This window comes from Erpetoichthys calabaricus, chromosome 2 (assembly GCF_900747795.2).
Source record: "Erpetoichthys calabaricus chromosome 2, fErpCal1.3, whole genome shotgun sequence".
Lineage (NCBI taxonomy): Eukaryota > Metazoa > Chordata > Cladistia > Polypteriformes > Polypteridae > Erpetoichthys > Erpetoichthys calabaricus.
In genome coordinates this window covers 153,324,571-153,352,297 of record NC_041395.2, presented here as the reverse complement: position 1 = coordinate 153,352,297, position 27,727 = coordinate 153,324,571, and the positions used below count along the sequence as shown (strand labels likewise).

At 38.6% G+C, this 27,727-nt stretch overlaps 1 long non-coding RNA gene across 1 annotated transcript; it reads left to right on the top strand.

Annotated features, from left to right (window-relative positions):
* The first annotated feature begins 5 nt into the window (after window positions 1-5).
* On the top strand, window positions 6-26,395 carry LOC114646458 (uncharacterized). The gene is made up of 5 exons (XR_007934144.1): window positions 6-311; window positions 2,937-3,005; window positions 4,511-4,606; window positions 24,769-24,915; window positions 25,832-26,395. It is a non-coding gene; the product is annotated as an uncharacterized LOC114646458 (long non-coding RNA).
* Window positions 26,396-27,727: the final 1,332 nt, after the last annotated feature.

Sequence of the window (27,727 nt, the reverse complement as noted above, 5' to 3'; positions counted from 1 at the left end):
CGATCTGCAGACATTTGACAAAAGAAGGTTAAGTGGGAGCTGGGTGTCGAATACTGCTGTTTTTGACTTGAAAATGTGACGCCCCTGAGTTTATGTATTGAAGACCAAAGGAGACCGTAGCGGCGATGACTGTTTCAAAATGCGGTTTAACATTACGACAGAAAGTTGAATAAATCGAGGGTGTGAAGCGACTGGCAGTTAAGTTTTAATTTGCTTTCGGGGCCGCAGTCGGAAGCTACTATAAACAACGGATTTCAAAATGATTTTTACTGGTGCATACGGCATCCTTTCTACGTATTCATGTCGCTTCGGTAAGCATACACTATTAAAGTCATATGTTGAAATAACCCAGGAAATGTTATTTTAAGTATACACAAAATAGTCCATATTTGTAATGGCGTTTACTTCTATTGACTTGTTAAGATGAGGAATGACACTACGGTGTGTTTTTTACACCAAAAGATGTGGCCAAAATGTGCCCGTAATTTTTAATGAAACCTGCAAACTGCAAAGCACGCTTACCATGCATCAAATCATTCAGTCAGTCCGCCTCTCTCATGATATGTGTGTCCACTTCAGTAGAACAACTGCACCACTAACTTTTTGCACATATTGCTCGAGTGGCCGAATACATCACTATTTGCATAGTCTCATAGTTTTATATGTAAAATATGGAAAGTTTTGTACAGTGCATTGTGTTCGTAATACATGTTAAAAGTCTGTTATATTTTCGTTGGTTGTAACTTATCGAAGTTTAATTATGTAAATATTGAGCTACCTGATGCTTGCAATTTTTATATGTTCCAGTATGCAGGGATGCATTTAACACATTTGTTTTCCTTTTGCCAACCCAGCCACAGGGGATGCACAAACCAGTGTGTTTCTTCGTGCCGGTCCCAAGCCCGGATAAATGGGGAGGGTTACGTCAGGAAGGGCATCCGGTGTAAAATTTTGCCAAATCAATATGCGGACAACAGTTTTGGATGATCCGCTGTGACAACCCCTAACGGGAGCAGCCGAAAGAAAAAGAAGTTGTCCTTTTGCCAGTTTCTATCCCCGTTAAGAATCTAATGTTGCGTCCTTAAATAGGTCCTCTTAATGTGGACCCATCATTTCTGCCTTCATAACGAATGATTGATTGCCCATACCATTGCATTTAAACATTTATTTTCTTCCCCACGTGCATCCGATGTTTATCCTAGGAGCCAGACAAAATGAAATTCAGGGCGGTCTGCCAGACAATGTACATTTTTAGGATAGATGAAGTAAACCCATGGGCTGAGGATGACAGACTCCACACACTGACAGTAATTTTATCCCACTGTCCTGGAGCTGTGAGGCAAAACCACAACCATGCCATGCCACCTACTTCCAAATATAAACTAATTTTTATGGTCTTGTATTTATGGACCCCTGGTTTTGTGGGATGTTTACCATGGAATGCACAGTGCTACTTACATATAGACTCGAGAGTGTATTACCTACCAGTTTTTAGGTTAAAATAGGAAAATAACATTTTCTGTATCTCGTCTGGAAGTCTGTCCAAATGAAACACATAGTCTCCCAGCAAGCTAATTCTGTGAAAAACGTCCATTTAAAAAACATTGTGAAGTTTTCAAATTGTAGCTTAAAAGATGAAGATATAGTAAAATCACAGTTTACATCAACATAAAAAAATACCTTTTATGATTTTGACATAACAAAATAGCATTATTTAACCATTCCACCATTAAAAAGAAAGCAGTGTAAATCTGAAAAAGGCATCTGTGTATAACTGAACTTATAGGCTTAGCTTAACTACCTTACCTTTAAAAAATTTAAAAACACAAGGCACTGCTAACTGACTTCTCCTTTACAGATCCCTTTATCTACTCAGTTTCTCCCTTCTGCAGCAGTCAGTCTAACCAAATGTTAAAAGTTCAACTATTTATATTAAAACTAAGTTTATTTACAGATATATTTGCATATAGGCATAACATTCTATGTGCTATATACAGATTTGGTTTTATTCATGTACTATTAATATTTTAACTTTTTTCATGATGTGTTTGTAAAGTATGAAGTGAATATCACTTCTCCAGTTTGGCTTAAAAAAGAACATGAAGACTCGAATGAATTTGACACTTGTAAAAACACCCCATTCCAAAAATGTGATTTTCTGTGTGTGCAAAGTGACAGATCTTGCTAAATGTGCATTTGTGTGAACAATCTGTGAGTAAAAACTAAAATATTAATTGTGTAAATATAAAAAAGCACAAAAGTACAAATGTACATATAGCACCTATGATTTTTAACTTATATTTGAATATATATTTTAATGTGAATATTTGAACCCTAAATTTTGGCTAATTTGACAGCCCTATTGTAGTATTTATTTGAATCACACACACAGAAAGGTGTAATTACACATGAATGTATTTATACCTTTGATCCAGCTTGGTTGCAACCGACTACAATATTTCAATCTCCATGTTGTTCACAGTGATGAGAATGGTGGTCTTCAGTCTTCATTATCTTAATCCCCTTGTCTGTCCTGCTTTCTTTAGTGAGAAGATGTTTAAGTACACTTACCACTGGGGTAATGGCAGCAGAAGATGCACATGAAAAGCTCACCTCCTTTGTCAGCTTCTCAAAAGGGGCAAAACATTTTCTCTTGTAGTCCCCACTGGTCTGTCGCTGAGTGTTCAGACGAATATCATTTCTGTGCTAGGATGTTCTTACTCATTTAGTGCATACTGTTCCACTTATTTGGTTGTCTTACTGCTAATGTTTTGGCTGTATATTTAGTTCTACTTGAATGTCAGCTAGGATGGAATAAGGAGGTTATGTTTAGAGTGACTCACAGTTTTTCTGCTGATAAGTACATCACTAATGTTGTTCTCATGTTAACTTTTGGCCACGTGCAGCTTCTATTATTATGTGATCTACTTTTATAGTTTTTCAGGTTAGATATGTTGGGAGAATCAAACTGGATTCCTACCTTTCTTTTTTCTGATATCTGTCCAGTATGTTTTGCTTGTTTTGTCCCAATATTGATATTGTGTATCAGATTAGTGTTGGTACTGTTTATCAGATTATTGTGATTTTTATAAATTTTTCCACTTTTAGATGTTGAATAACTACTCCTGACTTGAAAACAGATTCAGAACTTAAAAGCCAGCAGTGTTACAGGTGCTGCTAGGAGCTCACCGTCACACCAGTCCCTTCCATCAACCTTGACAACACCAACTCACTTCTGCTGCTTTGTTTTTATGTTGTGCTATCTGTCACTTTAAAGAAGAAATTAATAAATAATAAAACATGCTTCAACTGTCAAATCAGTTAATTAAGTCCCTGATGTTATGCTATGCATATATCTTTCCAAACTTTTTCTCTGACTCCTCATATACAAATGACATTGTTAACTGATTTTGACATGGATATTGACTCACAAACAAATATTAAAATATAGCTGGGGATAAACAACAAAACCCTTAATATATAGCTTATCACAGTGAGCAAAGAAGCAAAGCTCATTTCAACACAAGTCATATTACAGTATTTATAATATTCATCATGTAAGTAAGACAGTCAGTAAAACCCAAGGACTAGGGTAAGCTCAAATAGAAAAAGAGGCATTAATGTCATTAATCAAATAGAATCGAGTTTTAATATCTAAAAGTGAGCCACAATTTTACATTTGCCTACTTAATGAAAATCTGCTCTGAACATACAGAGTGAGGTAGGTTGTTTACTGGCAATATCAATTTTGCAATGTTAATTTCTTTTAACCGTATTTACATTTTTATCTTCATTTTTTTCCCACTTCTATGTGGGGTTGAGATGTTTGACTAACCTCCTCCATACAACTCAGTCCTGCACCTGTCAGACCCATCTTCTTCTACGTTTCCTTTACTCAATCTATCCATCCCTGCCTCATTTTCTCCCAGTCTCTGTTCCCCTATACTTTGATTTTTCCCACATTTTTATTGCCTCTCTTCATCACATGTCCATACTAGTTGAGCCTACTTTCCTGTACTTTCTTAGATATCTCTCTTACTTTTGTAGTACTTCTGATTGCCTCATTTCTTATGTGTTCTTTGTAACTCCACACATCCATGTCAAAATACTTATTTCTGACACATCCAACTTCTTCTCTTGCATTCCCTTTACTGCCCGTGTCTCCACTCCATATGTCGTTGCTTGCCTTACCACTGTCTTAAAAAGCTTAACTTTAACCCTTGCCTTGATTTCTTCAATTGCACAATACTCCTGATACTTCCTGTGAATTGTTTATTCCACACTGCAATCTGTGTGTTATCTATGCATCCAATTCTCCATCTTGGGCTACCACTGATTCTAGGTATTTAAATTTATCCAGTAATTTCAATTGCTGTCCTTGCAGGTTAACCTCAGAATCTTGATCATAATTAAACATCAAATATTCTAACCTCTTCGTGCTTATTTTCAATACTCTATCTTCCAAAGTCCATCTCCATTCTTCTGACACCCCTACATTTTCTCTTTTCAGGTGCTACTCATCACAACATAATTAGCAAGAAGAATGTATTCAGGGAGACTGGTCTTTTATCCCATGACTCAACACTTCTATAACAAGATCAAAGAGGTAAGGGCTTAAAGAAAATCCTTAGTGCAGACCTACTCTAATTGGAATCTTGTCTTTTACCCCAATATTGCTTCTAACCAAGGTCCTCATATCCTGAACAATGTTCATGTACTTCTCTGATACTTCTTTTTCTTGTATGCACCTCAAGCCTCTTAAGTGGCACCCTATCATAAGCCTTGTCCAAATCAACAAATATCATATGAAAGCCTTTCTGTTTTTTCTCAATGCGTATTTACATTATGAGCTGTCTTAATGAAAAAACTGCATCAGTTGTTCTAGCATAAAACCAAACTAAGCCTTCTTTCTATAATAGTTTCCCAGATTTTCATTGTGTGTGACATCAGTTTTATACCTCTGTAGTTTCCACAATCCTGAATATCTCCCATCTATGCTGAATATGAATTGCTTTAAAATGTCACTCTGCAAGTTTTATTTTTTTTATCATGGTTTCATTCTTATTAACTAATTAAATAAAAACAAAGCTTGGTCCTTATTTTACGTTGGTTAGCATTTGACAATATACTTCCACAGAATACCTAATCTGTAAACTAGGGTTGCTTTTCAACCATAGATGCTTATAAGGAATGGAAATGATTACATTAAGAAAATCAGGCTTGCATTAAATTAACACTTGCTATCAGACATCAGAACTATAGGGTCAGTGGTAGATTTCAAACTCCTACTTTCCAAGTGAAAAAAAAAATGCTTTATGTGAGCTAATCACTGTTATCTCCTTGAGATGACAACAACAGGTTTAAAAAGTATTGATTTTTCTGTCCATTCACTAATGAGCTAAAACATTATGACTACTTGTCTAATATGCTGTTGCTTCTCAATGTGCCACCCAAACAGCCCTGACCCACTGAGGCATGCACTCTACAAGACCTCTGAATGTATCTTATGGTATCAGGCACAAGAACATTAGCAGTATATCCTCTTAACCCCTGTATGTTGTGAAGTGGAGCCACCAAAGATCGGACATGTTGTTCCAAAACATCTCACAGATGCTTCATTGGATTGAGATCTGGTAAATTAGAAGGCCAGAACAACACCTTAAACTCTTCATCCTGTTCTTCAAACCATTCCTGAACAATTTGTTCAGTGTGGCTGGGTGCATTCCCCTGGTGAAAGATGCCAAATCATCAGGCAATATTGCTGCCATGAAGGGGTATACTTGGTCTGCAGCTTCCACATGAGTGCCTGGCCCTACGGTGTCCCAGAAGAACATTGCCCAAAGCATCACACTCCCTCCACCAGCTTGTCATCTTCCACATTGCATTATGATGCCATCTCTTCCCTAGGTAAACAATGCACATGTACCTGGCTATCAACATTAATGCAATGGAAAATGGGATTCATTGCATCAGTGACCTTCCTCCATTAATCCAAGGTCCAGTTGCAATGCTTGCATGCCCATTGTAGGCACTTTAGATCAGTGGTTCCCAAAGTAGGGGTCGCGACCCTCTGGGGGGTCGTGAGACATTGGGGGGGGGGGGGTCGCGAGATGATTTCCAAGAAATCAAATACTTTTTTAAAACTTTTTAGAAATTAATTAATCCACCCATCTCATTAGGTGAGGTGTTTTGTTGAAATTAAACGAATGAGTAAATAACAATTTTTTAAAAAGTTATATGGTTGTTAGAGCGTTATGTTCTTTTTTGTTGTCATGCTCTTGTTTGGATAGGATATTTTGTTGAAATTAAACAAATGAGTAAATTACTATTAAAAAAAAATATATGGTTGTTAGACCATTGTGTACTTTCGTGTTGTCATGCTCATGTTTGGATAGGCCTATTGGCGCATGTGCACTGTTGCACGCAACATTTGTATATTTTAACCACTTCCGAGGATAGTGGGGGTCACGAGTCACTGGCACGGTTATTTTGGGGGTCGTGAGCTGAAAAGTTTGGGAACCCCTGCTTTAGATGGTAGGCAGTTGTTCGCATGGGCACTCTGACAGGCCTGTGGCTACACAGCCCCATACACAGCAGTGTTCAATGCACTGTGTGTCATGAAGCATTACTCCTGTTGTCATCATTAAAATTATACTTGTCGCAATGTTTGCAATAATTACACTTTCGCTGGTTCTTACCAAATGGGATAGCCTCCACTGACCTCTTATCTTAATCAGTCTTGACCACTCAACGCCCTTTCAACAGTTTGTGGATTTTCCATCCTCGGAACACTGTCGATAGGTACTCACTATGGCTGACCATGCCTTGCTGTTCCACAAATGCTCTGATACAGTTATCTGGTCATAATGATTTGACGCTTATCAAAGTTACTTGCTCACATCTGCATCCAGCATGTCGACTACGAATTCCTATAAAAAAAATAATCAATTCTTGAGTAGCTATAATGCACTGGTGAGTAGAACGAATATGTTCTTGAGTTTGGGTTAAGAAACCTCCAGGAGTCTGATAAGTTGTGATCATTTAAAAACTGTGTAATTGTCTTTGCAGTATTAGATGTCGTCCCCCGTCACAGGAGTCCTATCTAAGAGTGGATTTAGAACACAATTAAAGTCCCCAGCCATTATAATTTTATGAGTGTTCACATTGGGAATGGATGCAAATAGATTTTGCATGAATTCCTTATCATCAACATTGGGTGCATAAACATTTATCAAAATCATTTTACTGTTATATAAGTTGCCCATGACCATCACATATCTCCCTTCAGGGTCCGATACTACATCTGATGCTACAAATGGAACTGTTCTGTGTATGAGAATTCCCACCCCTCTAGTTTTCTTTATAAAGCTAGAATGGAACATTTGGCCTGTCCATTCTTTTTGTAGTCTGAACTGATCCTTGGTTAGTAAGTGGGTCTCCTGTAAAAATACTATTTTAGCGTTTAAGCCTGTTAGGTGAGAGCATACTTTCTTTCTCTTTAATTCGTGATTCAGGCCTTTCACATTCCAGCTTACAAAATTAACTGTCCCATCATGGAGACATTGATTCTGAGTTTTTAATGTCATTTTATACTTTTAATTGGTAATGAGGCAACGACTACGAATTCCTAATGCCAGCTTACTACTGAATATATCCCTGACCTTGATTTGCCTCATTGGTACAAGATAGTTGGTATCATTTGCCTCAAAGTGGTCATAATGTTTTGGTCAGTCAGTGTACTTTCCTCTATTATAGTGTTACAGAGTGTCACACTCTATTTCAGCAGCACTCACAAATAAGAATTAGTCCTAGATAAGATTAAGGTCCATCACTGAGCTAGTTCAAACTGGAACTAGAATCATCGGTTAACCAAAAATGTGACTTTTGGATTTGGCCGGAAGCTGGGGTACCCCAAAGATCATGCACAGTTATGACATCTAGATGTCAAACCCATATTCTTACAGCTAATCAATGTGCCACTGTGTTGTCCCTGCTAAAGTCAATATACATATTTAAATTATCACTATTGTTTTTTTAAATGCTGATACAAATTATTTACTATATAGTATCTGTCCAGGTGTCCTCCTCACCTATATGTCTGTGATAAATAACATTTTAACCCTGCCTAAATATGCATCTGCTCATGTAAAAAATCAAAATATAATAGCTCTGTTCCTTTGCCACCTTCTTCTTCTTTCGGTTGCTCCCATTAGGGATTGCCACAGAGGATCATCTTTTTCGATATCTTCCTGTCTTCTGCATCTTGCTCTGTCACACCCATCACCTACATGTCCTCTCTCACCACATCCATAAATCTTCTCTTAGGCCTTCCTCTTTTCCTCTTGCATGGCAGCTCTATCTTTAACATCCTTTTCTCAATATACTCAGCATCTCTCCTCTGCACATGTCCAGACCAACGCAATCTCACCTCTCTGACTTTGTCTCCCAACCATCCAACCTGAGCCAACCCTCTAATGTACTCATTTCTAATCCTATCCATGCTCGTCACACCCAGTGCAAATCTTACTATCTTTAACTCTGCCATCTCCAGCTCTTTCTCCTTTTCTCTGGTCAGTGCCACCGTCTCCAACCCATATAACAAAGCTGGTCTCACTACCGTCCTGTAGAGCTTCCCTTTCACTCTTGCTGATAACCATCTGTCACAAATTACTCCTCCTATTTCTCCACCCATTCCACCCTGCCTGCACTCTCTTTTCACCTCTCTTCTACAATCCCCATTATCCTGTACTGTTGATCCCAAGTACTTAAACTCATCCACCTTCACCAGCTTTACTCCCTGCATCCTCACCATTCCATTGATCTTCCTCTCATTCACACAGATGTACTCTGTCTTGTTCCTACTGACCTTCATTCCTCTCCTCTCTAGAGCATATCTCTACCTCTCCAGGGTCTTCTCAACCTGCTCCCTACCCTCACTACGCATCACAATGTCATCAGCAAACATCATAGTCCAAGGGGGATTCCTGTCTAATCTCATCTGTTAACCTGTCCATCACCATTGCAAATAAGAAAGGGCTTAGAGCCTATCCTTGATGTAATCCCACCTCCATGTTGAATGCATCCGTCACTCCTACCGCAGACCTCACCACTGTCACACTTCCCTCGTACATATCCTGTACAACTCTTACATACTTCTCTGCCACTTCCGGCTTGCTCATACAATACCACAGCCCCTCTCAAGGCACCCTGTCATATGCTTTCTCCAGTTCCACAGAATCACAATGCAACTCCTTCTGGCCTTCTCTATACTTCTCCATCAACATGCTCAGAGCAAACATTGCATCTGTTGTGCTGTTTCTTGGCATAAAACCATACTGCTGCTCACTAATCATCAATTCCCTTCTTAACCTAGCTTCCACTACTCTTTCCCATAATGCTGTGGCTCATCAATTTTATCCCCCTGTAGTTACTGCAGCTCTGCACATGCCCCTTATTCTTAAAAATCGGTATCAGTACATTTCTTCTCCATTCCTTGGGCATCCTGTCACTTTCCAGGATTCCATTAAACAATCTAGTTAAAAATTTACTGCCATCTCTCCTAAACACCTCCATGCTTCCACAGGTATGTCATCTGGACAAATGGCCTTTCCATTCTTCATCCTCTTCATAGCTGTCCTTACTTCCTTCTTGCTAATCCATTGCACTTCCTGATTCACTATTTCCACATCATCCAACCTTCTCTCTCTCTCTCTCTTTCTCTCTCATTCATCAGCCTCTCGCAGTACTCTTTCCATCTTCTCAACACACCCTCCTCGCTTGTATATTTCTATCCTTATCCTTTATGACCCTAACCTGCTGCACATCTTTCCCAGCTCGGTCCCTCTGTCTAGCCAATTGGTACAGGTCCTTTTCTCTCTCCTTTGTATCCATACCACTCATCACATGCCTTTTATTTAGCCTTCACCACTCCTCTTTTCACCTTGCACCTTATCTTCTTGTACTTTTGTCTACTTTTTACATCTTTCTAACTATCACACCTCTTCTTCACCATCTTCTTCCTCTGTATACTCTCCTGTACTTTCCCATCCCACCACCAGGTTTCATTTTCCTGCTTCCTCTGTCCAGATGTCACACCAAGCACCCTTCTTGCTGTCACCTTTACTGCTTCTGCTGTAGGTGCCCAGCTGTTTGGTAACTCTTCACTGCCACCTAGTGCCTGTCTCACCTCCTCCCTAAACTCAACCTTGCAGTCTTCCTTTTTCAACTTCCACCATTTGATCCTTGGCTCTGCCTTCACTCTCCTCCTCTTCTTGATCTCCAATGTCATCCTACAGACCACCACCCTGCCACCACTTTGCAGTCTTTAATCTCCTTCAGTAGGATATAATCTATCTGTGTGCATCTTCCTCCACTCTTGTATGTCACCCTGTGTTCCTCCCTCTTCTTAAAATACATATTCACCACAGCCATGCCCATCATTTTTGCAAAAGCCACTATCATCTGACCTTCTTCATTCCTCTGCTTGACACCATACCTACCCATCATCTCCTTTGTTCCCTTTATCATTATGTCCATTGAAATCTGCTCCAATCACCACTTTCTGTCCCTTGGGTACACTGTCCATCACTTCATCCAGCTCACTCCAGAAATCTTCTTTCGCATCCATTGGACACCCAACTTGCGGTGCATATGCACTAACAACATTCATCATCACACCTCCAATTTCCAGCTTCATAATCATTACTCTGTCTGACACTCTTTTCACTTCCAAAACACTCTTGACATACTCTTCCTTCAGTATAACTCCTACCCCATTTCCCCTTCTATCCACACCATGATAGAACAATTTGAATCCACCTCCGATCTAGTGCTGGGCGGTATGACCAAAATTCTATATCACGGTATTTTTCAAAATTATACCAGTTTCACGGTATTCAATGGTATTTTTTCCCATGCATGAGTTAACCACATTTTCCACTGCAATTACTGCAGTAGACTGGCTAAGAATAACCTATTCCACTGTCATGAGAATTGTACATTGTACAAAAAAACATTTTAATTTGCACACAAGTATTAATACAGGTTTGCATGGCCCCATAAAGTGATAGTTTTCAAGGTGGGAGGCACTAATGAAGAGAAGGAATCACATTGCATGACAGTTGCTGTCAAAATATGAACATTTTTATTGAACAAATTTTGCAAACAACTTAAACTAAAATTTTGACAACAAATTGTCAACCATCCAAAGAGGCATTTAGACTTAGTAAAATATCCAGAGGTGCTTGTCAAAAGTTGTATTGCACTGAACATGTCTTAGAAAAGGAATAAATGGTAAATATTTTTTGTAAACCAACTACACTTTCTGTTAATGTTAACAATTTCTGTATACTGACACGTTAAAGTGACTTTTTAAACAACTTTACCATCATTAAACTGCATAATATTTAAACTAATAAATAATAACAATAAAATAAATAATAGTGCAACTTCCAGTAATAATACTATTACTTCAAAACTTAAAGCCCAGGTACATTACACAGTATTCACCAAAATGAAATAAAACAAGTGCAACTTGGTGATGACATCTTTACCAACTGAACTGTCATTAAGGCAAATGCATTAATATGGACTTTGCTTCAAGCTAAGCTATATACATAAATAATAAAACTGCAACTTGCATTTATAATGCTATTTGTGGTATAGTGGGTCCGTAGCTTAAAAAAAAAAAAGGTCCGTTTTCAAATCCAGTTGGTGTCTGTATCTGTGGGCGCGATTGCACGACCGCTGGGAGTGATTGGGGCGAGTCACACCCGATCGTTCTCAATTGCTTCGTCGGCTTACTGCGGCATGTGAAAAAGATAGAACACAAGGAGGTTAAAGAATGGAAAAGGCAGTCATGGGAGACGATCCAGAAACCAGGATGGAGAAGGCAGCATGAGCTGGGGCTCCGTGAGGGAGTGCAGGCTTAGGCGATCTAGGGGCTGGTTCACCCCTCTGATTAAGCATGCAGAGTGGGGCGAGCAAAATGTAAGACCTCCCAATGGATCTGAGGAGCGACTGAGTGAGCACGAAGGAAGACGGGAGGTGTGCCGACCTCGGACGGTCTGGCAGCGCAGTGTGGCGGCAGCCAAAACAGGGGCTGGCAGAAAGGAGTTTGTGCTGCAGAGGCTCCCAACGCCAGTGAAGGGTGAGCCGTGGAGACAGAAGATGGTGTGCTGCAATCGGGTTAGGAGAGAGATCTGCATTTTAACGGATTTATTTATTATGGATTTTATTTCCACGTTTCACTGGCTTTATGGACTTGCTATTTATTTGGGTGCTGTATTTTTCTGAACACTGCACAATGGACACTTTTCGTTTTACTTTGACTGTTTTTAACGAAAGCACTTGAGCACTTTCCACCATCCTCTGGCTTCAATGAGATTTCTCAGCTCATCTTGGTCATAACTATCAACGGTGTTAGTTCAACAGACTCCCATGTGGGAAGAGGGAGTCTGTAGGGGACTGGCATTGTCACAGTATTACACAGTAACCAGGTACATTACACAGTATTGTAAAAATAAAAAATAAAACAAGTACAACTTGGCTTGCAGTATTATCCAGTAGTATAGAAACAGTATTCACCGATTTGAACATAATGGTCCACATTATGTTATTATTACCAAATTATTACCATTATATTATTAAAACCAAAGTATCTCCAGACAACAGACATGGCACATTTTTTCGTCAAAAGTTCTTCTGTGTCATCATGTTCAACATCATCTGCTACAGCTTCTGTTTCAGAATGTTCTCTGTCCATTTTCACCGCTCAATACCTCCACTAACACATGTACTCTGTTCCATGCGTATTTTGTGGTGCACCAGTGAAAAAGGTCCCCCCTTAAACAGTTTCCCGCTGCGCCACGTTCCGAATGTTGTTTAGGCTATTTAAACCGGTGTTCCGGTATAAGGAAAATCCATATCATAACAAAAATAAAAAGCGTTTTTTGGTATGAACCGGTATACTGCCCAGCACTACTCCGATCCACCTGGCCTTACTCCCCTTCTAATATATCAAGCTTCCATCTGTCCATCATATTGGCTAACTCTCTCCCCTTACCAGTCATACTGCCAAATGTCAAAGTTCCTACTCTCAGTTCCACTCTCTTTACCTTCCTCCTCTCCTCTTTTCTCCAGACACATCTCCCCCCTTCTTCGGCCAACAGTGGCCCAATTTCCACCAGCACCCCATTGGCTAACAATACTGGTGGCGGTTTTTGTTAACCTGGGACTCGACCAATCAGGTATGGAAATCTGTATTGTTGTCTGCATTTTGATCTGGCAAAATTTTACACCGGATGCCCCTCCTGACGTAACCCACCCCATTTATGCGGGCTTGGGACCAGCACAAAGAAACACTGGTTTGTGCATCCCCTGTGGCTGGGTTAGCTCTGCTCCTTTGCCTGTTGATTATAATACCAGCTGTACTCTCATTTAATTGTTGTAAAATGTATTCATTTGAAATAGATGGAGTAGAGAGATCAATGCTTAGTTTACCATAATAATTATGAAAATCACCAAAAAAAACATGGCTGTAAAAAATAATATATTAGTTCCACCTAAGTAGTTTGCATCATGTTATGTACAGTTCCAAATTTTGTTGATATCTGAAGGAAAAAATAGTAAATATAACAAACTAAAACAATGACGCTTGTATGATAATGTTAATGTGCAGTTATGATTTATTTGATGAACTAATGAGAAGTTCAATTGCCTTGAAAGCTTGCATATTGTAATTGGTTCACTTAGCCAATAAAAGGTGTCATTTTGCTTGACTTCTCATTGCATCCGTAATGGCTAACACAGTACAACACCATACTATTTTGATGAACTAAAAAAATGTAAAAAGGTAAGAGTAAATGGGGGATTCAGAAAAGTTTGTAAATGTTTTTTATAGGCAGTGTGGCAGGTGGCCGGGTGTGGTCATCAGCCGCCTGCCTATTTAAGGAGCCGCCTCCCTTCAATCAAGGCTGGAGTCGGGTGAGGAGGTTGACGAGGTCGGAGAGGAGGCGGCGAGGAGAGGCCTGGAGTGTGAGAGAAGAAGAGAAAGAGAAGGAATACTGGACTTTGGGAGACTGTTGGGGTTTGTGTGGCTGTGCACTTAGGAATTGTATATAGTATAGTGTAAATAAACGTGTGGTGATGGATGTAAATGTGTCTGCCTGTCTGTGTCCAGGTCGCCCCAATCCACAGCAGCCACAAGTCTTTCAATTACTATTTTAGACATTTTTCTCCATTTTTGTTTGTAGGTTGCTTCCATTTGAGAGATATTTTTGGTCTGTCTTGTGTACACAACATGTTTAAGATCTGCTCATAGATTTTCAGTTCTGTTTAAATATCGGGACTGTAAGGGCCATTCCAAAACCTTCAACTTGCATTTCTTGGGGTATCTCATAGTAGATTTTGAAGTGTGTTTTGGATTGTGATATTGTTGTAGAAGCCATCTTTTTTTCTCGTTTAGTTTTCCAGACTGACTGTCTAACATTCTTCTCAAGGAGTTGTTGATATTTAATGGAATGCTTTCCTCCTTTACTGGCACAATGCTTCCTGCCTCTGCAACTAGCTGCCACACAACCCTAAAGCACAACAGATCCGACCCCGTACTTAACAGCTGGTTCTTCTTTTCATCCAATGGTACTCCTTTTTTTTCTTGAAACAAAGCTTTTATAGTCGTGCCAAAGATTTAAATTCCATCTGCCCCCAGTACCCAGTTCCAAAATTCCTCTGTCTTTCGCAGATGCTGTTTTGCATAATGTGCTGTTTTTCGTGTTAAGATTGCAGGTAATGTTTCCTTCTGAAGGCTCTTCCATGAAATCCATGTCCATGTAAGTAACAGTGCACAGTAGAGCACCACCGCTAAACATGCCTGCAGGTCCCTTGTAGTGGTATGGCAGTTTTACTTTGGCTTCCTGCATAGTATAAAAGATGTCAGGTTGTTTGTTTTTTATTCTTCCATATCTTCTTGACCTCCACCAATTAACTGGTATTTCTTAAAGACATTCAGACTGTGGAATTTGCTAGTTGGAAGCAGTTTTGTATCTTTTCATATTGTTCTCCTACTTTGTAGGCATCAGTTAGTTTAACATTAAGAACTTAAGTCAGTTGCTTAGAATAGCCCATGGTTGTTGAGTGTCACACAGTGTTTGAAGAGTCAAAAGACTTTATTAGGCTCTGAAACTGTCATCAGCTGACACCAGCACCTGAAACCCATGCATGAAATACTGGACTCATTCTTCAAAGACACCTCAATTGGATGTGTGTGCTTGTGTAAAGTCTCCAGAGCTGGGTAGAGTAGCCAAAAATTGTACTCAAGTAAGAGTAGCGTTAGTTCAAAATAATATTACTCAAGTAGAAGTAAAAAAGTAATCATCCAAAAAATTACTCAAATAAGAGTAAATAAGTATTTGGTGAAAAGACTACTCAAGTACTGAGTGACTGTTTAATCATAATAAATTATTTATTTTTTAGAAATGTTGTAATAAGACGGACAAAAATATAAAATAATGTGCAAATTCTGCTATTTCCAAATAATAAAATAAAAAATTAGTAAAAATAAATAACCATCCATCCATTTTCCAACCCGCTGAATCTGAATACAGGGTCACGGGGGTCCGCTGGAGCCAATCCCAGCCAACACAGGGCGCAAGGCAAGAACCAGTCTTGGGCAGGGTGCCAACCCACCGCAGGATACACACACCAAGCACACAGTAGGGCCAATTTAGAATCGTCAATCCACCTAACCTGCATGTCTTTGGACTGTGGGAGGAAACCGGAGCACCCGGAGGAAACCCACGCAGACACGGAGAGAACATGCAGACTCTGCGCAGGGAGGACCCGGGAAGCGAACCCGGGTCTCCTAACTGCGAAGCAGCAGCGCTACCACTGCGCCACCGTGCCACCCAAAATAAATAACATCTTTACAAAATAAAGATGCAAAAATAACACAAAGTTCCAAATCTCAGTTTTTCACAACAAAGCTTTTGAAGCCAGTACCTACAGTAGGTAACATGTATGTTTGAACAGTGCAAACTACTTACAGTGACAAGATATACTGACTGTACACTGACAGTATAATACTGCATATTCACTTGCCTTCCAAATAGCATAGCTGATAGAAAATAACATTAGAACAAGGCAGCTTGTGCACGTACAAGAAGTCTCACTTTACCTTGACTGGCCAGTCGCGGATAGTTGACACAGTCACTGTATAATAGATGTAGGATGCTCTTTTTAAAAAAAATTAAAAATTGAGACTGCAATTAAAATGAAGAAGTATCCTTATAACTGTTCTTATTTTTAAGTTCTGTAAGACATACACTATCAGACAGATCACTGAATAATACACAGACAGAGAAGTTACTAGATAGATAAACTGGGAAGACACTGTATAATAGAAGATATAAAACTGTCAGGAGAAAAACAAAACAGCTAGAGGGATGGATGGATAGCTAGCTAGATAGATAGATGTGAAAGGCACTATATGACATGTGCTGCAGAAAGGCAAGCAGGCAGTGAGAGTACATTCACATGTGAAAGGCACTAGATAAATGGTTAGATAGGGAAGGCACTTATATAATAGGCAGACAGAGAAGGCACTAGACAGATACATAACAGTATTAGCTATGTAGTAGTTTCATTTTATATATAATGTATATATTTTACAACTCGGAGAATTATGTTAAAAAGAAATACAGTAAATCATATATCAATCGACACACGCTGCACTCAGGCAAGCGGGCAGTGAGAGTGGAGATAGATGTGAAAGACGCTAGATAGATTGTATACAACAGGCAAAAATAGCGACCACTTGATATTAGCTATAATCTATGAAAGCACTAATTAATCAACAGAAATAACCACAATCGACATTTTAAACTTAACAATTTACTTAAGAAACAGAAGAAAAACGCCCCAGCACGGGCAGACACTGCAGGCAGTCAGGCAGAGCGGCGAAAAGTGCAGAACAGCACCCCTTGAAACAAAAGTGGTAGAAAATAGATTGCATCGGTAGTGGTTTACTACTGCCATAGAGAATGAATGGGAAACGGTTTAGGGAGTTTTAGCAAAAGAATACGCGGCGGCCGTGCGGGCCTTCCGCTATGCATGTTTGGAATACAGTGTATATAATGGAAAAAAAGTAACGATTCAAGTGTTGCCCAATGTAGCGGAGTAAGAGTAGCGTTTCTTCTTCACAAATGCACTCAAGTAAAAGTGAAAGGTATGGTGCAGTAAAACTACTCTTAGAAGTATAATTTTTTTAAAAAGTTACTCAAGTAAATGTAACGGAGTAAATGTAACTCGTTACTACCCACCTCTGAAAGTCGCCAATGGAATAACAAAAAAAAAAATTAAAAATTAAACTTACAAAAAATAAAGTAGTAAATAAATGTTAAGTTCCCACTAATTTTCTGGCAACCCGTGTTTTGTACAACAGAGGATGACTGCTGAGGTTCTCAACCTGTGATCCTCATAAGCACCTGGATGTCACTGACATCTAATACAAGTATCAAATAATTTACATCGGTTATTCATTTGCACATTGTGTTTAACGGCTGTTTAACATTGCATTATAGATAAAGGCTCATAATAATCTCGTAAATTTGTGCCCCTGTCGAATTTATCAGAACATTTACTATGTCTCATTATGAGAGGTATTTTGTGCAAAAATGAAAATTATAAAATGAAAATGCAATCTGCACTCAAAAATCCTTCAAAAATTAAAATGAAAATGACATTGCAAATGGGGCTATTTCATTTTAATTTAAATTTTTGGAGTATTCTTGCGCACATACTTTGAAAATGAAATTGCAAATGGGGATATTTCATTTTCATTTTAATTTTTACAACATTTTTGCATGCAGGCTTAAAATGAAAATGCAGAAGAGAAATTGCATGTTTATTTTAATGTTTGCATCATTCTTGTGCACAGACTTTGAAAATTTTATTTCAAATAGTGTTATTTAATTTTCATTTTAATTTTTTTTAACATTTTATTGGATTTATTAAAAGCAAGTCAAACTTGGCAAAACTTTAGTTCAAATCATCCCCCATCCGTGAGAAAGAGAGATAGGCTAACAGTCAGAGTAAAACTTTAAGAATAGGAAAAAGGGGGGGGGGAGAAAATCCTTTTCCCCAATTTAAATGCTTATTCTAGAATGTTATTGATTAGATCCTGCCAGATTTTAAAAAAGTTTTGAGCAGTTCCTCTAAGTGAGAATTAGATTTTTTCAAATTTCAAATAGTATATAATATCAGTTACCCACTGCCTTGAAAAAGGTGAGTTAGGATTCTTATACCAGAGCAAGATAAGTCTACGTGCCAATAGCGTAGTAAAGGCAATTACAGTTTGTTTGTCCTTCTCCACTTTAAGCCCACCTGCGAGTACACCAAACACAGCTGTTAGTGGATTAGGAGGGATTGTGACACCAAGGCTGCCTGATAGGCATTTAAAGATTTTCGTCCAAAATGATGTTAATTTGGTGCAGGCCCAAAACATGTGACCTAGTGAGGCTGGAACTTGATTGCAACGTTCGCAGGTTGGATCTTGCCCTGGAAACATTTTGGACAATTTTAAACGAGATTTTAAGTTGAATTATTGTATGCTTTGCATATATGAAGGTCGAGTGAATTCTGTGCATGGCTGGCTTCCACTACTTTTCTGAAATGATGAGTAAGAGATCCTTTTCCCACTGAAAGGGAGGTACTTTAAAATGTTTTTCTATATTACAGAAATTTCAGGACTGAGCAATATTTCTTCCGGAATAGAAGTAGGTTGGAGGTGAGGAGAATTGGGCAGATTTTGTTTAGCAAAGTTTGGAGGTAGTGAAAGAATTGTGTTGATGGAAGGTTAAATTCGTAGTGTAATTGTTCGTAGGATGCAAAGGCGTTATCTATGTACACATTTCTAAGTGATTTAATCCTGTATGTTTTCCAAACATTAAAAACTGAGTATGTTTCATTTTAATTTTTGCAGCATTATTGCAAGCTGACTTTGAAAATGAAATTGCAAAAGAGAGATTTTATAATTTTTCATTTTCATTTTTGCAGAAAATACCTCCCATAGCTTCATGAGTTCTTCTCATGGAGCCAAAACCTCAAATGTCAAGGGTGCACACAACTTCAAATCATGGAAGATCGCAAGCCTTTACGTACAGTATGCAAGCGTTCACACAGTTGCCTGTTTGCTCATGTGTGCTGGTTTTAAACTATGTGAAATGTCTCCCAAGAAACTAGAAGGGAAGCAGTCCTCTCTCTTATACATTTCTTCAGCTGTGTTGATGAACGATACTTTACAGTTTCCCACTTCTGACACATATGAGTGCAAGTAATAAAAAAAAAATATCATTTATCTATAGTCCATTCAGTAAGTATAGTAGCCATTTACTAACTTATTTAGTGTTTATAAATTAGGGAATATGTTTGTGATGAATTAAGCATCGTTTTCGGGCATGTCGCACAGGCAATGACAACTTCGTTGTGCCGTCTCAGACTTTAACCCTGACTATAAAGAATTCATCTCCTGTAGGCAGCATCGGAAAGCTCACTAATATTGTCTATTGATAAAAAGTTTATTTTATTTAGGAAGTTGTTCAAGTAAGATGGATTTTCAAAGCTATTTATTAAACATGGCTGTGTGGCTGGTTTTGTTGTTACAAATTGTAAAAAAGACTTTTGAGTTTTTCTTTGTTAAGTGCTTTGGTGTTTTTAATGAAGATTTGCTTATTAAATATGAAATAAATATTGTTTTCATTACCTGGCAAGTATTTTATGTTTAAGCCTAACATTTAGCGTTGCTTTCAGGAAATCTACAAACTTGTTGACAGCTAGAGTTGCGGCCCAAGGAAAAAAAAAATAAAGCCCGAGAACCCAAGGCTTCTTGAGTGCTTGACAAAGGAAAAAAGAAATAAAGTTTAGAAATATGAGCACTTTATAAACTATGCCAGAAATTTTTTTTTTTTTATTTCTTGTTCTGCACTTTGTTTATAGATTATCTTGTTTTTGTACAGATAACCAAATATATTGCTCTTTGTCTTATTTTTGATTTGCTCTATTGTGGACTGTAAGAAGTGAGCACTGTAGTATTTATAGTTATCTTTTTATTTATTGTGTATTTTGTTCACATTTTATTACCCAGCTTTAGTATATATCAGGGGTGGCGAACTCCAGGCCTCGAGTGCCGCAGTGGCTGCAGGTTTTCATTCTTACCATCTTCTTAATTAGTGACCAGTTTTTGCTGCTGATTACCTCTTTTAATTAACTTGATTCAGGCCCCATAGTTGTTTCTTTTTCTTTAATTAGCAGCCAAACAATAATGAGACACAAAACAAGCCACCACATGACCAACTCCCCTGTGCCCATTACACAATATCTGAAATTAAAGAGAGGTAATGGTCTTGGTAAGGTTGATCTCTCAGGTCACCAAAACATTTTGACAGTGCTCTTAGAAATAACAGAAAAACAACAGTTTTCGAAATGTGTGCTGTGGCAGAATGAGAGCAGCAACAAGCCATGGAATTAAATAATGGGTTTAATTAACAGCAAGAATTGGTTTCTCATTAAGAAAGTGATTGGAGTGAAATTGGTTGGAGTTTGAAGCCCCAGTTTAGCTGGTCATCTGTTAGCTCGTTTCACATCTCATTTCTTCTTGGCTGTCATTTAATGAAGAAAGAAATCAATTCAGAGGGCTGAACTCTTCTAACAGGGCTATTAAAGTGATGGGGAAAAAGTTACTTAGGAGTGAAAACTGGTCACCGATTAGGAAAAGAGTTCGAATGAAAGCCTGTAGCCACTGCGGCACTCCAGGCCTGGAGTTCGCCATCCTTGATATATATAATTGCAAGGAATGTGTCTAGGCCTTATTTTCCCTTTTTGGGCAAAGTAGCTTCCACAAAATGTTTAAAAGCTAAAGATACCATATTTTTTGCTCCATAAGACGCACCTGACCATTAGACGCACCTAGGTTTAGAGGAGGAAAACAAGAAAAAAAATATTCTGAACCAAATGGTGTACTAATATGTTTAATAAAATATAGCAGAATAATATTTCAACCATTTAAATTCAACAGCGGTATTAAGAAACATCATCACTGTCATTAACAAATAAGGAGAGACTTTAAGGTTCAAGCACTCTTCTAGTTTTATGGAAACCCCAAGAACTCCTCATCGCTAGTGTCAGAGTTTATGAAGTTCAGTTGCTCACAATCACTTTGCAGGAGCACGTACCCATCATCACACACGTTTGGACCAATGCTCCCTGAAGTTATATTGCCAGTCTAGCCCCATCTATATTTGTAATGCCACAAAGCCCTTCATCTCGTATTTTGTTGTGGGTTTCCAGTTTGAAAAACGAGAATGCGGTGCAAGCACAGCCCTCGATTCAAAAAATTGCTCTGCATACCTGTTTGTCTCGTCTGACAGTAGCTGAAAGGCAGCTTCAGGAAAGAACAGCCTGAAGTAGTCCAGCGGCTGGTAATCTGTCGAGTCCAACAGCAAGCCATACTGTCTTGTGAAGTCCGGTAGCCAGTTTGGCTCCCACGGATCAATGTCTAGGTATTCCTCCCACACGAACCTTGCCATAGGTGCACGAATGCGCTCAGCTGGGGCGGCATCGGCTGGTGTCCCGATCAGCTGATGCCAGTTCCTCACTCTCTTGTTCGATCTCCTGATCACTCTCAACAAAAGTCCGACTCAGTGATAATGCGCAAAACATTCATTTTCTGCACTCGCTTCGCTCCCTCGTGAGATGTCGATGCCATCTTGCCATTGTTTACATTTGTTTACATTTCGCAACTCACGCACAAGCAAGGATTAGATGCCGAGTCAATGAGTGTAACATTCCTCCAAGCACAGAGGGAATGCCTGTAACGTAACAGTGAGTTTTGTCGCCCTCTACCCCTGGATGTCGACTTTTGTCAGGTAATACACATCATGGTCTGTGACGCAATATTCGCTCCATAAGACGCACAGACATTTCCAACCTTCTTTTGGTGAAAAAAAGTGTGTCTTATGGTGTGAAAAATACGGTAATAAAACAAAGGAAAGTAAAGTTATGTCCATTTTACAAATTTTGTATATTTTGTAAAGATCAGGAAAATTGTGATTTACAAATCGTTAACAGTTTAAGAATGATTACAACGATTCTACTAGCAACTCACTTTTTTTCTGAACATTCTTTTTGAATTTAAGAAAATGGATGCATGTTCCAAGTGTCAGTCTTGTAGAAGTATTTTTGCCATTAATACTAGCTTATTAAATTGTTTTTTGGGCAGTATTTATCTTTTGAATCAACTGTGAGTTTGTATGTGTGGTCACCAGAGTGCATAAGGTCAAAAAGCACATGGAATTTTAACCTGGCCCTGGCAACTGTATGTTAACATTTTTATAAAAAAATGCCACTGCTTTAGTTTGTTTCCTTTTCATAGCTGCATTTCTTTTTTTTTTAACTTGAAGTTTCAACAAAATATATAAATTGGCCAGAGGTGTCTAAACTTTTGCATGGAACTGTATTTGAATCTGTTTACAACAAACTGCCTGTTTTGCCAAGAAATTAAAACATCGTCTGATTTCCAAGAGTCTATAGAGGGGAAATACAATTCTGGATGATAAAATGGAAAGTGGTATTGCTGGAGTCCTGTAAGAAGCGAGACAACTAAGAATAAAAGGATTAGAGTCTTATTTTCAACTAAAAGCAAAGCAAGCAGTATGCTATCCAAGTAGTAAAAATTTAATATGGGTTATTTTAAAAACTTAATACAGTGGAACCTTGGTTCATGAACGTCTCAGTACACGTACAGATCGGTTTACGACCAAAAAGTTCGCCAAACTTTTGCCTCGGTTCACTCGGTATACGAACAAGCCAGTTTCCCTTTCGGTTTGTACATGTTCAGTCTCTCCCTGTGCATTTCCTGTGCAGCGAGTAAGAGAGAGAGAGCAAGAGAGCGCGACACACACACACACACACACAGGCAGCGTGAGAGAGAGAGATGTGCACACACACAGGCAGCGCAAGAGAGAGGGGGCTGGATGCATAAGGTAGGAAGGCAGTTGAAGAACGCACTGGGCTTGATTTTGTTTTCACTTCCGTTTACAGCGATCGGTTCATAGCGTGCATTGTTGCAATGTTACTTTTCTTGGTGGTTTATTAAATTACGGATTTTTTCAAATGTTCATTTTTTTCCCCTGTGCTTAAAACTCATTAAAAAAAAAAAAGTGTTTTTAGCCAGCGGTTGGTAGCGCTATAGCGCGAACTATTGCAGTGTTAGTTTTCTCTGTTGTTCAAGGTTTTCTCAGTGTTATTCAATGTTTTTATATTTAGTTTACTATTATGCTGTGCATTCTATGGTTTAATTAACTATATTTGTGCTTAAAAACTTAAAAAAATATATATTTACATACAGTTCGTATGGTCTGGAACGGATTAATTGTATTTACATACAATCCTATGGGGTAAATTGCTTCGGTTCACGACCAAAACGGTTTATGACCAGAGTTTTGGAACAAATTATGGTCGTGAACCGACGTTCCACCGTAACTATATTTATATGTTTCCCAATCTGGTATGAAAAGAATTAAGCGTTGCACATGCAATTGTCACATGTGAATGAGCTGATGAAATGCCCATTCTTACAGGTTCCTTGCTGTGGCTGAAGTGTTTATAAAGGCAAGTACCTTTTTTTTTTTTAAGAGAATGGAATTTGGACCTTGCAATGATCCATAGAGAAGGGTGAATTCTAGTATTGATTTCTGTGCAAGCATTGATTTTGAAATGTCACTGATTTCAAGAACAAGGGAGACTGAATTGTATGTAATATACCTGCTGCTTACACTCAGTCCAGTCCATCTCTTCTGCTGCTGGTCCTAGCAGTAGCGCAGCAATTTTAACTGTGTGGCACATCTGTTTTTGAACTGCAGTACATGTGTTATTGGGGAACAGAGCTTGTGTTTTTTTTTGCTTTGTGGTGCGCCAGACTGTTGCTTCACAGGGGTCTCCAATCCCCCAATCACCTCAATTGTTTATTGTCATTTCCTAGCGGCACTTGATGCTTCGCAGGAATATTCCAGTCCCCAGTTTCCTAATTGGGTGTCTAAGCTTCACAGTGGACACATTTACAAGATTATTGAGATTTATAAAGGTAAATTGCTCAATTTATATTTACATTTTATGCACTGAGTTAAAAGCTTACTTTTTTAGTTCAATTTCTTTTCCAGCAGTACTGTATGTGGTTCAAAAATTAGAAATTTGACTTCTTCATCTTCAAATGTGATATTACTTTTGCAGGGGGTGCAAACATAAATCGAACATTTTGTAGGGGTGTGGGGCATATAAAAAGGTTGGGAACCACTGATGTAGACAATGATGCATACCAAAGTTCTTTTAATTTGCATCATGCTAAAATGTTTCCATGAATGGTCTACATGTCGAATAACTTATGCGGAAATATAGGTCATAATAAAGTAGAAATCTTTTTAAGCAAATTATACACAAAACAAATATGGGGTATAAAAATAACAAACATGAACCAACTACAGTAATACAAACTAAAAATTAGATCGATTATAAAGTAGCTAATATATATTTTCTTTCCAGTGTGGGTGCAAATCATGAAATTAACAGGTAAAATAAAACCAGTATCCACAGAAGCACTAAAACAGCAGAAAGTACTAGCTGAGTGTTTTGGCTTGAGCATGAATTTTTTGATTAGCATAGTGTGCTTGGTCTTTTACAGGTTATAATATGGTGTTTGCTTCACATTCAATTATCTTTCAGATAAGCAGTGTCTTGAAGATTGACTGACACAACGCAACATCATGAATTCTCTTGTAAGGATGAAGTATATTCTACCTGCTGTTATATACAGCACAAACAAAACAGAACAAAAGCAACAGACCTGTTCAAGTCTTGGGAAAGATACAGGTAAGAATTCTTTTCTTTATGATATTAGGACATTGAAATATTGTGGTGAGTTGGCAGTTTATTTAACACAATTATTAAATGTTACTGTATGTGGTTAATACAGTACAATACAATTTATTTTTTGTATAGCCCAAAATCACACAACAAGTGCCACAATGGGCTTTAACAGGCCCTGCCTCTTGGAAGCCCCCCAGCCTTGACTCTCTAAGAAGACAAGAAAAAACTCCCAAAAAAAATTGTAGGGAAAAAATGGAAGAAACCTTGGGAAAGGCAGTTCAAAGAGAGACCCCTGTCCAGGTAGGTTGGGCGTGCAGTGGGTGTCAAAAAGAAGGGGGTCAATACAATACAATACACAGAATAGAACAAATCCTCAATACAGTATAAAAATAAACATTTTAGAAGTACAGAAGTTAATGTTGCTTTAGTGTGCATGTGCAAATATACTGAAAATAGACTTTGTTTAATTAATCTCTAACTTTTAGTTTTTCATAGCATTGGAAATAGCACATTTTATAAATGTTATGATTCTGATTGAGAAAAAAACTTATTTTAGGGGGCTGGTTGAAAATGCCTAGTTTGCTACATTTCCCTTTAGTTTGTTGGTGACACAGAATTATTGCCTTATATTCATGTTTCATTTTCTTACCTTTTTTTTGCCTTTTGTCTTTGCTTCTATATACTGTTAAAGTGTATCTTCTGCTCTTAATGATGAAAACAAATCCACAGTATTTATTCCAATGCCAGCCGTTCCTTACTTTGTTTTATTCATCAAATTTGAGAGTTTTGCTTTCATTTATTAGCCAGTGTTAACCACACCCCACCCTATATCTAGTACTTTCACCATTTGTGTCATGATCTCATCCAGACCTTTGACTATTTGCACTTCAGAACTTTTTAACCACCTCCTTAATCTCAGCCACAAGAATGCATCCATTTTCACCAGATGCATCTGACACTGCATCCTCTGAGGATGGCATATTTACTGCCTCCACACCCCCTGTAGCATTCAGAAGCCTTTTGTACCCAGTACCGCTGATAACGTACCCAGGGGATGAGCCAGCAGATGAGGAGACAACCCACAAAGCAAAGGGGTAGGTGCAAACGTGCTCCAGTGCTTTTATTAAAAACAGTCAAAACAAACGGTGTTCAAAACAAAGTGCAGTGCAAAAATGCAGTAAATAAATAATCCATAAAATCATGGTGCTGGTGGAAGTTAAGAGTAATCCAATAAATAATCCTATAAAAGTGGTGCTTAAAAACACAAGCAGGGAACTGTCTTTTAAAATCAAGTCCCTGGTTCTTCCCTTTCAAAATGTACATTTCTCTGGCTTATCCTATTAGGATCTTGCAGCCCAGAGAGATGTCAAACCAACAGGAGCAGAAAACCTTTTAATCCTGCTTGTGTCCCCGCCACCAACCCCACAGCGTTTCACAGGGAGCCATTCAGCCCTGCTCTGCTCACACCACTGCCGATATCTACCTCCTGCCAGTGAGAGTGCACTGTACTCTCACCGCTGCCAATCGCTGGCTCCTCCAGGAAAGAGCACACCCTGAGCACACTGGTTGCTCCTGCTCTCCAGTTGGTCAACAGGAGTGATCCCTCAGCCACCTCTTAAGAGCTGGCCACACGCTCTTTCCTGGTGCACCATCCCTGTCTGCCTGCTTCTTCCCATCTTGCACCAGCTCTCACTCACTCCTGCCTTTCTCTCAGTTTCTCTTTAACCTCCTTTCTTCTTCCTTTCATTTCTCCCTTTCATTTTCTCTCGATTCTCCCCTTTTCTCCTGCTGGCTCCTCCTTATATTATTCTTCTGTTGGTACAATACCTTAATCACACTCCACAGGAAGCCAATGAAGCAATTGAGACGGACTGCACCCTCACATGCAAGTGTGTCTCACCCCAGTTATTCCACCAACAAACCGCAGCTGTGTGAGCATGCATACCCACAGTAACAGAGCCGGCCAATTACTTATTTATTTATTAAAAATGGCCACCTTTTTCTGAGCCACAGAGCCACTATACCACATGGATCTTCTAGGAGATAGAATGTTATCCTTGAGCTCACGGTTCCTCTCAGACACCTTTAAGAAATAGACAAGAAAAAAAGGTGAGTGTCCTGTACAAATATATAAATAAATCAGGATTTAGTGTATTAAACACATAATTTTTCTTGTTTTTCTTCTAGTGTCTGTAGCAGATCATCTTATCATACATCCAGGAGTGGAAAAGTTTTAAGCGTGATTTGAAAGAAGCACAGGTGACTTGAAGTTGAATAGACTGGTCCCTACTTACATATTGGTAATCCTTTAATGCATTTAAATGAAATGAAATCATTTTTCAGGGGTGGACAAATTATAAATGGATACGGTGGTCTGCTGGACAATTTTCTGTTAGGAGCCCAGAGTACATATAGGTTAATGGTTAGTTAATGGTGAGCAGCTTATTTTTTATGAGATTGCTCTTGTGCCTTTTTGTGACTGCATAAGGCAAGATCTGTTTGTAATGGAGAATAGCCCTTTGATGTACAAAGGTTAATGGTTATTTCCTAATGTTGAACACTTTAAAATTTGTGACTTGAGCATTGTTGAAACCTTTAAGTCATCACATATTATCATCAAGAGGGTGAATATTTTGGGTAATTTTCTCAGCTGTAGCAAGCCTGATAGGTGAAATGAGTTACCTGCTGCATCGGGGTACATCTTTGTTTACAAGCTGAATCTGGTGAAAAAAATCTGTGTTTTTGTAAAGTTATTTTTTATTTATTTTTGTCATATTGTTCCTTTTTAATTATGATTCCATTTACTTGTAACTGG